The 12,824-nt window shown below is 43.4% G+C and overlaps 2 long non-coding RNA genes across 2 annotated transcripts; both read right to left on the bottom strand.

Moving 5' to 3' along the window:
- Positions 1-3,287: 3,287 nt before the first annotated feature.
- Positions 3,288-4,620, bottom strand: LOC145069848 (uncharacterized). The gene is made up of 3 exons (XR_013689698.1): positions 4,461-4,620; positions 4,188-4,258; positions 3,288-3,578 (listed from the first exon to the last, which is right to left on the bottom strand). It is a non-coding gene; the product is annotated as an uncharacterized LOC145069848 (long non-coding RNA).
- A 6,115-nt stretch (positions 4,621-10,735) lies between these two features.
- Positions 10,736-11,911, bottom strand: LOC145069841 (uncharacterized). The gene is made up of 3 exons (XR_013689696.1): positions 11,752-11,911; positions 11,479-11,549; positions 10,736-10,869 (listed from the first exon to the last, which is right to left on the bottom strand). It is a non-coding gene; the product is annotated as an uncharacterized LOC145069841 (long non-coding RNA).
- Between the last annotated feature and the right edge of the window lie 913 nt (positions 11,912-12,824).

The raw sequence follows: 12,824 nt of genomic DNA, 5'->3' as shown, positions 1-12,824 counted from the left end.
ATACGTAATGCTACAAACTTGATGTCCATGCATGGGGCCCTTGGCTAAAAAAGCCATAAAAAGGGGTTTATATGTTCCATGGGTCTCCCAAGGCCATAAAGTTGGCACCTTTATGCCATGGGAACCCTCAATGGTTCCAGATCTGAAGTGCAACTCCAAATATATATACAAATCTGAGTATAATCTCTCAAAAGCTTAGAAAAGGTAGAAAATAGCCCCAAAACAAGATCTAGGATATAGATGGTCAAGGTTCAAGCTTTTTACCTTGAATGAACTGAGAATGAAGCAAAACTTGTGGATCTACTAGCTTCCACTTGAACTCCCAAGCTTTCTTCTTCTCTTCGAACCTGAAATGCACATAAAAGTCACCAAAAACCTCAAGAACACTCAAAAGGGGCATAGGGTTTCGATTTAGGTTTTCTCTGGGTTGGGAGGGACGATGGGTCTTGGGTTGAGGCAGAATAAGACGTTTAAATAGGGTGCAAACCCTAACATTAGGGTTTCATCCAAACAGCTCCTACTCGTCGAGTCGGTCCCCCGACTCGTCGAGTAGGTCACTAAACCTCCGGGTCCAAAGTCGAGTCTACTCGACGAGCTGGGCCTCTAACTCGCCGAGTCTCAGGGAAAAACATGAAAAATACTTGAATTTAAATATGTACCATGGACCGGGTGTTACAAATCTCCCCCACTTATTTTAGACTTCGTCCTTGAAGTCTGCTGTGGAATCTGGAAAAACATCGGGGTAGTGTTCCCTCATCTCGTCATCCGGCTCACAGGTCTATTCCGAGCTCTTGCGGTGCTGCCATTGCACCTTCACCAGCTCCACCATCTTGTTCCTCAGATCCTTCGACTTCCTGTCGAGGATTGCCACTGGCCGCTCGATGTAGTTCAAGCTGTCATCCACCTGAATATCCTCCAAAGGCACCACTGCTGAGTAGTCCACCAGGCACTTCGTCAACTGGGAGACGTGAAAAATATTGTGAATCTGACTGAGTTCAGCTGGAAGGTCCAGCCTATATGCCACCTTGCCCACCTGGGCTACAACCCTGAAAGGTCCAATGTACCTGGGGCCTAACTTGCCTCGCTTCCGGAACCGAATGACTCATTTCCAAGGCGACACCTTCAGAAGCACCATATCCCCGATCTGGAACTCTAGGTCCAAACGACGCCAGTCGGCATAACTTCTCTTTCGACTCTAAGCAGTATGAAGTCTGCTCCGCACCTGCTGGATCCTCTCCGTAGTCTTGAGTACCACTTCAGTACTCCCCATGACCCTCTGGCCAACCTCACCCCAGCATATCGGGGTCCTACACTTCCTCCCGTACAACATCTCGAAGGGGGGGGGACGGTCGATACTCGTGTGATAGCTGTTATTATAGGAAAAACTCTTCCAAAGGAAGGTAAATATTCCAACTACCTCCGAAGTCTAGAACACACGCCCGCAACATATCCTCCAGATACTGGATGGTTCACTCACTCTGACCATCCGTCACGGGTGAAAAGTGGTGCTAAAGTGCAAACGAGTACCAAGCTCATCGTGAAACTTCTTCCAGAATCTGTAAGTGAACCGCACATCTCTGCTAGAAATCACCAAAACTGGCACCCCGTGCCGAGCCACTACCTCTCTGATATAGATGTCGGCCAACCTCTCAGCCGAAATGCTCTTCTGAATAGGAATGAAATGGGTGCTCTTGGTCAACCGATCCACGATAACCCAAATCGAATCCACTCCCTGCACGGTCCTGGGAAGCTTTATGATGAAATCCATAGTGATATCTTCCTATTTCTACAACGGAATATCCAACGGCTAGGTCTTTCTGTGAGGCCTCTGGTGCTCGGCCTTGACCTTCCTGCAGGTCAGGCATCTCTCAACGAACCAAGCTACATCCCTCTTCATACAGGGCCACCAATAATCAAGACAAAGATCCCTGTACATCTTCGTCGCCCCTAGATGGATAGAAAACCTGGATTTGTGCACTTCCTCCATCAATACCTGGCGCACACCCCCATGATATGGGACCCACACACTACGGTGTAGAGTCAACAATCCACAGTTGTCATAATCGAAGGAGGAAAGCTGACCCACAATACGCTCACTCTTGTGATGTTCCTCCTTCATAACCTCCAACTGGGCCTCTCGAATCCACTCAAACAGCGGGGTCACCACTGTCATCCTCAAACAAATATCTATGATCGGTGCTGCCTTGCAGCTAAGCGCATTGGCCACGACATTGGCCTTCCCCAGGTGGTAGAGGATCTCACAATCGTAATCCTTCACCACATCTAGCCAACGACGCTTTCTCATGTTCAGATTCGGATGATCCATAAGGTACCTCAAACTCTTATGGTCCGTGTAAATATTATAGCGGACCCGATAGAGGTAATTGACGCCAAATCTTGAGGGCGAAAACAAATACCCCCAACTCCAAGTCATGTGTCGGATAGTTCGCCTCATGAGGCTTCAGTTGCCTTGAAGCGTAGGCGATAACATGCCCTTTTCTGCATCAATACTGCGCCCAAACCCGAGATGGACGCATCGCAATACACCACAAAATCATCCACGCCCTCCGGCAGGGCTAAGATTGGCGCCTCGCACAATCTCTGTCTCAGCGTCTCGAATCCGGCCTGCTGCTCTGGCCCCCAGCGAAAGACCACGACTTTCTTTGTCAACCGAGTCAAAGGCACAATTATCTTGGAGAATTCCTGAATGAATCTCGATAGTAACCTGCCAATCCCAGGAAGCTCCGAATCTCAGATGGAGACCTCAAAACCTCCCACCTCATCACGGCCTCCACTTTGGTTGGGTCGACTAAAATCCCACTCTGGTTGACAAGATGCCCAAGAAATTGCACCTTGCGCAACCAAAACTCACACTTGGAGAACTTGGCATACAAGCTCTCCCTCCTAATAGTATCCAATACCTCCTGCAAGTGCTCCTCATGTTATTCTCGTGTCTTGGAATAGACCAAGATGTCATCAATGAAAACTATCACAGACCGATCCAACATTGGTCTGCACATGCGGTTCTTGAGATCCATGAACGCGGCAGGAGCATTGTTGAGCCCGAAAGGCATCACCACAAACTCATAGTGACCATATCGCGTCCAAACGGCAATCTTCTGCACATCCTCCACTCTAAACCCTCATCTGATGATAACCTGAACGCAGATCGATCTTGGAGAACCAAAATGCTCCCTGAAGCTGGTCAAATGGATCATCAATCCTCGAGAGTGGGTAACGGTTCTTCACTGTTACCTTATTCAGCTCCCGGTAATCTATACTGTGACATCCCCAAAATCACGGCCAGAAAAGACCGGTTTGTTTATGCTTTGTTTAAAAATCAGAGTTACATTTTAAATGAAAGTGTTGCGGAATTTGTCCCAAAAAAAAATATGATAAAGATTTATCAAAAGCATTTCCATAGAAATGTATTTCATTAAAAGACTTGGGATGTCATGTTCGTACAGATCAAAAGCATAAACAGTACAATATAAGCCTTACTACATTATTTCATATCTACAGGCCTATATCCGTAATCCCTCGTCCAAAACATCACACCTATGCTCATGCGCCACTACCTGTAATACAAGAAACTGAGTGGGTCAGGCTTGGGAGCCTGGTGAGCACATAGGGTTTTCAACCCACAATAAATAAGTTTATTAATTTCATCAATCAACAATAACCCGATTACCCGTTCCCGTTATCCTCACTTTATGTCCCTAAACACCTATCATAAGGGACCTAGCCTAAGGATCATCATCGGGACGGACACTACTGCTAAGGGGATTCCTCGGCAATAAATGTCCCAAAGGCAACCATGTGGGGGATGGAGTACACCGGTGAACACATCGTTCACAAACACCTACAGGTTGCGAGCCTGCTAGTGTTCCACTGGACTGTCTAGAAGAGTCCGTGGTCGTCATCCATACTCCGCTAGATGACAGAATCAATAACATCAACATCGAGGCCTCTCATCATTTTATCACACATCACCTATTACATCTACCCATGTTTTACCCCAACATTTTCGTAGATATAAAATACATATACAGTTTAAATCATTGAAAACCTGTATAACAATGTTCATCCAACATAGATAGCAAGTATTCAGATAATATGCACACATAGCACGTAATTTATAAAATACTTCATATCTATGTGTAAGATGAAAGTAACTATGCACTCACCTGGTAAGGTGGTGACTCGGCACTCGGACAGCTCTTCGTTACTTCTTAAAACAATTTTTCCTTGACCAAACCTTGTATTAATACCACTAGAGTTTAGTTTTAACGTTAATCGCGACTAATTAATAGTCTAGCTATTATTACTATTATATAAGCGTTAAATAACACTCAATATAACTCATAATAATAGCCCAAATAATTATTTTAATGTCCTAATAATGTTACTATAATTAAATAAAAGCTATATTAAATATAGTATAGGCGTAACTCACTTACAATGGGTTTTTATTAAAAACCGGACTTCGCTGGAGCAGCGTTTCCGAGCCGAAAGCTTTTCTTCTCGGAGCCGTCGGGCGCTCCGGGGCTTTCTTCTCGTGATAGGGAGGTTCCCTAGACTTGGGAGGGGTTTAGGGAGGCTAGAGAGAAGTTAGAGAGAGAAAGAGAGGCTTATGGTGTGAAGAAAATATGAGAAGTTCACCCTTGTATTTATAGGAGTTTTATAGTAAAGTAGTCTCTAAGCTTCGTCCGTAACTTTTGCATACGAGCTCCGTTTTTGTCTGTCTTTTTACCGTTGAGTTCCTATTAATGAGATCTTCAACTTTCATTTAGACCTCGTTAGCTAATTCTCATTCTATCTCGGATTTACAAAACTGTATCGAATTCGCCGCGCTCGAAAAGTAGAGACTAAGCTTCGTCCATAACTTTCGCATACGAGTTCCGTTTTTGTCTGTCTTTTTACCGTTGAGTTCCTATTAATGAGATCTTCAACTCTCATTTAGACCTCGTTGGCTAATTCTCATTTTATCTCGGATTTACAAAATTGTATCGAATTCGCCGCGCTCGAAAAGTAGGGACTAAGCTTCGTCCATATCTTTCGCATACGAGCTCTATTATCAACGTTCTTTATATCCACGCGTTGGTAGTTACGAGTACTACAACTTTCATTTAGATCCCGTCGGCTAAAAATCGACCGATCTAAAATTCAGATTTCGGGCCGTGCACTGCTATGCTAAATCTTAGAAAAATCAGAACTTCCTCATACGAAGTTAGATTTGGGCGTTCTTTTTATCGATGTTCTTAGTTTAACATATTCTACGACTTTCGTTTAGATCACTAAGGCTAAATCTCGCTCTATCATAAATTCACTATTCACGCTTCCCGGTATCGTGTCGGTTCTGTCATGAAACTTCGACGGGTCATAACTTCTTCGTTATAACTCGGATTTCGGCGTTCCTTATATGCACGGAAACCTTGAGACATATTCTACAACTTTATGTAGAGATATCGGGATTATCTCACACTTTAATTTTGACGCTCATTTTTATTCTTTATTAATTATACATTTATAATTAAATAATAAACACATATAATTCACATAATACTCAAATATTTCATCTTTATTACTTCAAAAAGAGTTACAAGAGTTGAACTAGACTATTATATTGACAAAAATGCTTAGCCCTGAAACCCGGACGTTACAATTCTCTCCCCCTTAGGATGATTCCGTCCCGGAATCATGCATCAGCAAACAGATGTGGATAGCGACTCATCATGTCATCCTCTGTTTCCCAAGTGAGATTCGGCCCATTCGAATGTTTCCATCGGACTAGCACCAAGTCGACCATCTTGCGTCGTAACTTCTTAGTCTTACGGTCAACAATTGCCTCAGGCTCTTCGATCATCCTTTTATTTTCATCCATCCTTAACTCTGAGATTGGAATTCTGTCGGGAACATCTCCCGTGAATTTCCTCAAATAACACACATGGAAGGTATGAATACCATTGTGTTCTTCGGGCAATTCCAGCTTGTAAGCTTGGTTCCCTATCTTCTGAAGAACTTTGAACGGTCCAATAAACCTTGGACTCAACTTTCCTAGTTTCCCAAATCGTATAAGTCCCTTCCACGGTGAGACTTTAAGCAAAACGGAATCCCCAACTTCGAAAGTTATCGGTCGTCTTTTCTTGTTAGCATAGCTCTTCTGACGATCCTGGGCTGCTAACATCCTTTCCCTAATCACCTTCAACTTCTCAGCAGTCTCATGGACTATCTCGGGGCCCATAAACTGCTTCTCTCCGGCTTCAAGCCAACAAGACGGCGTACGACACTTCTGCCCATACAAGGCTTGATAAGGAGCCATCTTGATGCTCGAGTGAAAACTATTGTTGTAGGAAAATTCTACCAGAGGTAAGTGCTCGTCCCAATTCCCTTGGAATTCGAGGGTACATGCTCTCAACATATCTTCCAGCGTCTGAATCGTTCTTTCGCTCTGACCATCAGTTTGCGGATGGTAAGCAGTACTCAAACACAACTTTGTACCTAACTCCTCTTGTAGACTCCTCCAAAACCTTGACGTGAAACGACTATCACGATCTGATACAATCGTAAGAGGGACACCGTGAAGTCTTACAATTTCCTTCACGTAAGAATTTGCGAGCTTATCCATAGACCACTTCTCGTTGGCTGCTATGAAGTGTGCACTCTTGGTGAAACGATCCACGACTACCCAAATCATGTCATGACCGTTCTTCGTCCTGGGCAGTTTAGTCACAAAATCCATGGTGATGTCTTCCCATTTACCCATGGGTACAGGTAAGGGTTCTAAACTCCCATACGGTTTCTGATGTTGTGCCTTAACCCTCGCACATGTTACGCACTCGGCCACATACTTCGCAACATCGAGCTTCATCGTCGGCCACCAGTAGTAGGGTTTTAGGTCCCTATACATTTTAGTGCTACCGGGATGAATCGAGTACATGGTCTTGTGTGCTTCTTCCATTAGAAGATCTCTTATTCCTCCCATCTTAGGTACCCAAATTCGATCTTGGAATACCTTCAGTCCACGACTGTTTGTACCGAACACTAACGTTCTTCCCAAACGTTCTTCCTTTCGGTCATTTTTCTCTAAAGCTTCTTCTTGAGCTTTCCTGATGCTTTCCACAATCGTCGAGACGACTTCAATTCTTAACGCTCTTGGCCTTTTCCTTTCAAGATTGACTTTCCGACTGAGAGCATCAGCAACAATATTTGCTTTACCTGGGTGGTAAAGTATCTCACAGTCGTAGTCCTTGAGAAGTTCTAGCCAACGTCGTTGCCTCATGTTCAACTCCTTCTGATTAAAGAGGTACTGGAGACTCTTATGATCAGTGAAGAGCTTGCACTTCGTGTCGTAGAGGTAATGCCTCCATATCTTTAAGGCAAATACTACCGCTGCCAACTCCAGATCATGAGTGGGGTAGTTCTTTTCGTGCTCTTTCAATTGTCGAGATGCGTATGCTATCACCTTTTCTCTTTGGGTCAGAACACAACCCAACCCGACTCCAGAAGCATCACTATAAACCGCGAAATCTTCGACTCCATCGGGTAGAGAAAGTATCGGTGCTTCACATAACTTCTTCTTTAGTTTCTCGAATGCCTCATCGTGTTTCTCACTCCACGTATATGTAGCTCCTTTATGAGTCAAAGTTGTTAATGGAGCAGCTATCGAAGAAAAGCCTTGGATAAATCGTCGATAATATCCGGCTAATCCTAGAAAGCTTCGAATTTCCGTGGGACTTTTCGGACGTTCCCACTTCATCACAGCCTCGATCTTTGCGGGGTCAACCATTATTCCCTCCTGGTTAACAACATGACCCAAGAATTGGACTTCCCGTATCCAAAAGTCGCATTTGGAGAACTTTGCAAAAAGCTTCTCCTTCTTCAACACTTCTAATACTTCCCGTAGATGCTTTCCATGCTCCTCTTGGCTTTTTGAGTAGATGAGAATGTCGTCGATGAACACTATCACGGATTTATCGAGGAATGGTTTACAAACCCTATTCATCAAATCCATGAATGCTGCGGGAGCATTGGTTAGCCCGAATGACATAACCAAGAACTCGTAGTGTCCATATCTCGTTCTGAATGCAGTCTTCTCAATATCCTGCTTTCTCACCTTTAGCTGATGATATCCTGACCTAAGATCGATCTTTGAGAAGTAGCTCGAACCTTGCAGCTGATCGAATAGGTCATCAATCCTCGGCAATGGATACTTGTTCTTCACTGTTGCCTTATTCAGCTCTCGGTAGTCTATACACATTCTCATACTTCCGTCTTTCTTCTTCACGAATAACACCGGAGCTCCCCAGGGTGATGAACTAGGTCGAATAAAACCGTTGTCCAACAGCTCCTGAAGTTGCGTCATGAGCTCCTTCATCTCCGTCGGTGCTAATCGGTAAGGTGCCTTTGCTATCGGTGTTGTTCCTGGTAACAAGTCTATACGAAACTCCACTTGCCTATCAGGTGGTAATCCGGGAAGATCTTCGGGAAAGACTTCCGGATAATCACACACAACCGGTATATTCTGCACCTCTTTCTTCTCCTTCTTGGCATCGATTACGAATGCCAAGTATGATGCACATCCTTTGGACAAACATTTCCTGGCTTTCATCAGGGAGATGATTCCAGAATTCACTCTGCGTTTGTCCCCATACACCATAAATGATTCTTTTCTGGGTGGGTTTACCTTTACTATCTTCTTTCGGCATTGAATCTCAGCATCGTTGGCGCTAAGCCAATCCATACCCAAAACGATGTCGAAACCGTTTAACTCTATGGGTAATAGCTCTTCGTGGAATTCGTTTCCGTTTAGGTCAATGACGATGTTCCTAATACGATTACTAATAGGTACGAATTTGCCACTGGCAACTTCTACAATCAGGGCATTATCTAGTTTTTCTACAGGCAATGCTAATTTCCCACCAAATTTATGCGACACAAAGGAGTAGTTGGCTCCGGAATCAAATAGTATATTTGCAGGCAAACCATTTACAAGAAAGGTACCTGGAGCGACGTCTGCTGCCTCCTTTGCAGCCTCGAGCGTCATCTGGAAGGCTCTCGCCTTCGGCTTCGGTGGTATGTTGGGTCTTCCTGTCTCCTTCTTCTTCGGGCAATCCCTTGAAATGTGCCCCTCCTCGTTGCACTCATAACAGACCTTCTTAGTGAACGTGCATTCATTGGCATAGTGCCCAGGCTTTCCGCATTTGTAACAAGTGACCCCTCCGTCACACTTCCCAGAGTGCTTTTTCTTGCACTTGTGACACCACTTCGCTTCTGATCCTCCTCCTCTCGAACCAGACTTCGAGAATCTACCCTTCTTACTGGACCTTGAGGATCCGTCAAATTTCCTTTTCTCGCCAACCTCGACTTTGCTGGCAGCTCTTCCCTTAATCATATCCTCCACAGACTTGGCAGCCCAGATAGCTGCCTCCAAAGTAGGTGCCTGACGCACTGGCACCGCGTACTCCCATGGTAATCCCTTTGCGTACTTATCAATTTTCGTCAGCTCATCCGGAACAAGACGCAAGGCAAATTCCATCTTTTCTGTGAAGTTGTTCGTGTATTCATCGATTGACATGCTCCCCTTCTTTAGGGTTAGAAACTGGTTCTCTAGCTCGAGCAGGTTTTGAGCTGAGCAGTACTTTCGTTTGAATTGTACCAGAAATTCTGCCCATGTCAGTTCCAGGGGTTTGTTGGGGCTTAAAGTCTTCCCCAAAGTATTCCACCAACGTACAACGCCTCCTCGAAACTGACGCACTGCAAACGTGGTCTGTAGCTTCCCTCTGCAACCGCATGTCATGAAAGCTAACTCCATCTCCAAGATCCAATCCATGACTCCGATTGGATCTTCCTTTCCCGTGAAAGTCGATGGCTTGCAAGTCTGAAAATCCTTGTACTTGCATCCATTTCTCTCGAATCCGTCATCTTGGTTATTTTCTTGAACTATTGGTTGGTTGACTTGACCAACAGTTCCACTGTAGTCTCCTTCCTCAGTCTGCCCTTCGTTCAACTCGGGCTGTTCGATTTGAATAGTTCCTTCCTCTCGATTTTGCTGGAGCAAACGTCTAGTTTCCTCCATTTGACGATCCAACATAGCCTGGATCATCGCTTGCACTCCGGCCATCGTGACTGGCTCAGGTGCAACTTCTTCTACAACAGGTATTTGTTGAACCACTGGGGGTTGGTTCCTATCTCCATTCGCGTTCACGTTTCCGCTACGAGTCCTTGCCATCTTGATCTATACACCGAATAAGGTGAATTTAGATCTTTATTTAGGATAGACGTTTAAATCGTCCTTATCACTCCGAAACGTTTACATGTTAGCTCTAATATCGTAGTCGTACGTTTAGAATCCTAAACACATAAAGTTTCCAGATCCGGTCGGCAACAGACCATAGATCCGAACAATTAACAACATATTATGCACAAAGCATTTAGCACATAAAAGCATTTTAGGCACAATTCCTAAAATAGGCTAGTGCTCACACCTCACAATCATCGCTTAGCATTCTAAGTTTAAGTCTAGAAATCCTACAAATTCCTAGTTCGCTTAAACTAATGCTCTGATACCAACTGTGACATCCCCAAAATCACGGCCAGAAAAGACCGGTTTGTTTATGCTTTGTTTAAAAATCAGAGTTACATTTTAAATGAAAGTGTTGCGGAATTTGTCCCAAAAAAAATATGATAAAGATTTATCAAAAGCATTTCCATAGAAATGTATTTCATTAAAAGACTTGGGATGTCATGTTCGTACAGATCAAAAGCATAAACAGTACAATATAAGCCTTACTACATTATTTCATATCTACAGGCCTATATCCGTAATCCCTCGTCCAAAACATCACACCTATGCTCATGCGCCACTACCTGTAATACAAGAAACTGAGTGGGTCAGGCTTGGGAGCCTGGTGAGCACATAGGGTTTTCAACCCACAATAAATAAGTTTATTAATTTCATCAATCAACAATAACCCGATTACCCGTTCCCGTTATCCTCACTTTATGTCCCTAAACACCTATCATAAGGGACCTAGCCTAAGGATCATCATCGGGACGGACACTACTGCTAAGGGGATTCCTCGGCAATAAATGTCCCAAAGGCAACCATGTGGGGGATGGAGTACACCGGTGAACACATCGTTCACAAACACCTACAGGTTGCGAGCCTGCTAGTGTTCCACTGGACTGTCTAGAAGAGTCCGTGGTCGTCATCCATACTCCGCTAGATGACAGAATCAATAACATCAACATCGAGGCCTCTCATCATTTTATCACACATCACCTATTACATCTACCCATGTTTTACCCCAACATTTTCGTAGATATAAAATACATATACAGTTTAAATCATTGAAAACCTGTATAACAATGTTCATCCAACATAGATAGCAAGTATTCAGATAATATGCACACATAGCACGTAATTTATAAAATACTTCATATCTATGTGTAAGATGAAAGTAACTATGCACTCACCTGGTAAGGTGGTGACTCGGCACTCGGACAGCTCTTCGTTACTTCTTAAAACAATTTTTCCTTGACCAAACCTTGTATTAATACCACTAGAGTTTAGTTTTAACGTTAATCGCGACTAATTAATAGTCTAGCTATTATTACTATTATATAAGCGTTAAATAACACTCAATATAACTCATAATAATAGCCCAAATAATTATTTTAATGTCCTAATAATGTTACTATAATTAAATAAAAGCTATATTAAATATAGTATAGGCGTAACTCACTTACAATGGGTTTTTATTAAAAACCGGACTTCGCTGGAGCAGCGTTTCCGAGCCGAAAGCTTTTCTTCTCGGAGCCGTCGGGCGCTCCGGGGCTTTCTTCTCGTGATAGGGAGGTTCCCTAGACTTGGGAGGGGTTTAGGGAGGCTAGAGAGAAGTTAGAGAGAGAAAGAGAGGCTTATGGTGTGAAGAAAATATGAGAAGTTCACCCTTGTATTTATAGGAGTTTTATAGTAAAGTAGTCTCTAAGCTTCGTCCGTAACTTTTGCATACGAGCTCCGTTTTTGTCTGTCTTTTTACCGTTGAGTTCCTATTAATGAGATCTTCAACTTTCATTTAGACCTCGTTAGCTAATTCTCATTCTATCTCGGATTTACAAAACTGTATCGAATTCGCCGCGCTCGAAAAGTAGAGACTAAGCTTCGTCCATAACTTTCGCATACGAGTTCCGTTTTTGTCTGTCTTTTTACCGTTGAGTTCCTATTAATGAGATCTTCAACTCTCATTTAGACCTCGTTGGCTAATTCTCATTTTATCTCGGATTTACAAAACTGTATCGAATTCGCCGCGCTCGAAAAGTAGGGACTAAGCTTCGTCCATATCTTTCGCATACGAGCTCTATTATCAACGTTCTTTATATCCACGCGTTGGTAGTTACGAGTACTACAACTTTCATTTAGATCCCGTCGGCTAAAAATCGACCGATCTAAAATTCAGATTTCGGGCCGTGCACTGCTATGCTAAATCTTAGAAAAATCATAACTTCCTCATACGAAGTCAGATTTGGGCGTTCTTTTTATCGATGTTCTTAGTTTAACATATTCTATGACTTTCGTTTAGATCACTAAGGCTAAATCTCGCTCTATCATAAATTCACTATTCACGCTTCCCGGTATCGTGTCGGTTCTGTCATGAAACTTCGACGGGTCATAACTTCTTCGTTATAACTCGGATTTCGGCGTTCCTTATATGCACGGAAACCTTGAGACATATTCTACAACTTTATGTAGAGATATCGGGATTATCTCACACTTTAATTTTGACGCTCATTTTTATTCTTTATTAATTATACATTTATAA

Source organism: Lactuca serriola, chromosome 1 (assembly GCF_051521515.1).
Source record: "Lactuca serriola cultivar US96UC23 chromosome 1, Lser_US96UC23_V15, whole genome shotgun sequence".
In the NCBI taxonomy this organism is placed as follows: Eukaryota; Viridiplantae; Streptophyta; class Magnoliopsida; order Asterales; family Asteraceae; genus Lactuca; species Lactuca serriola.
Note: the sequence above shows the minus strand (reverse complement) of the source record. Positions and strands in the feature narration are given on the sequence as shown.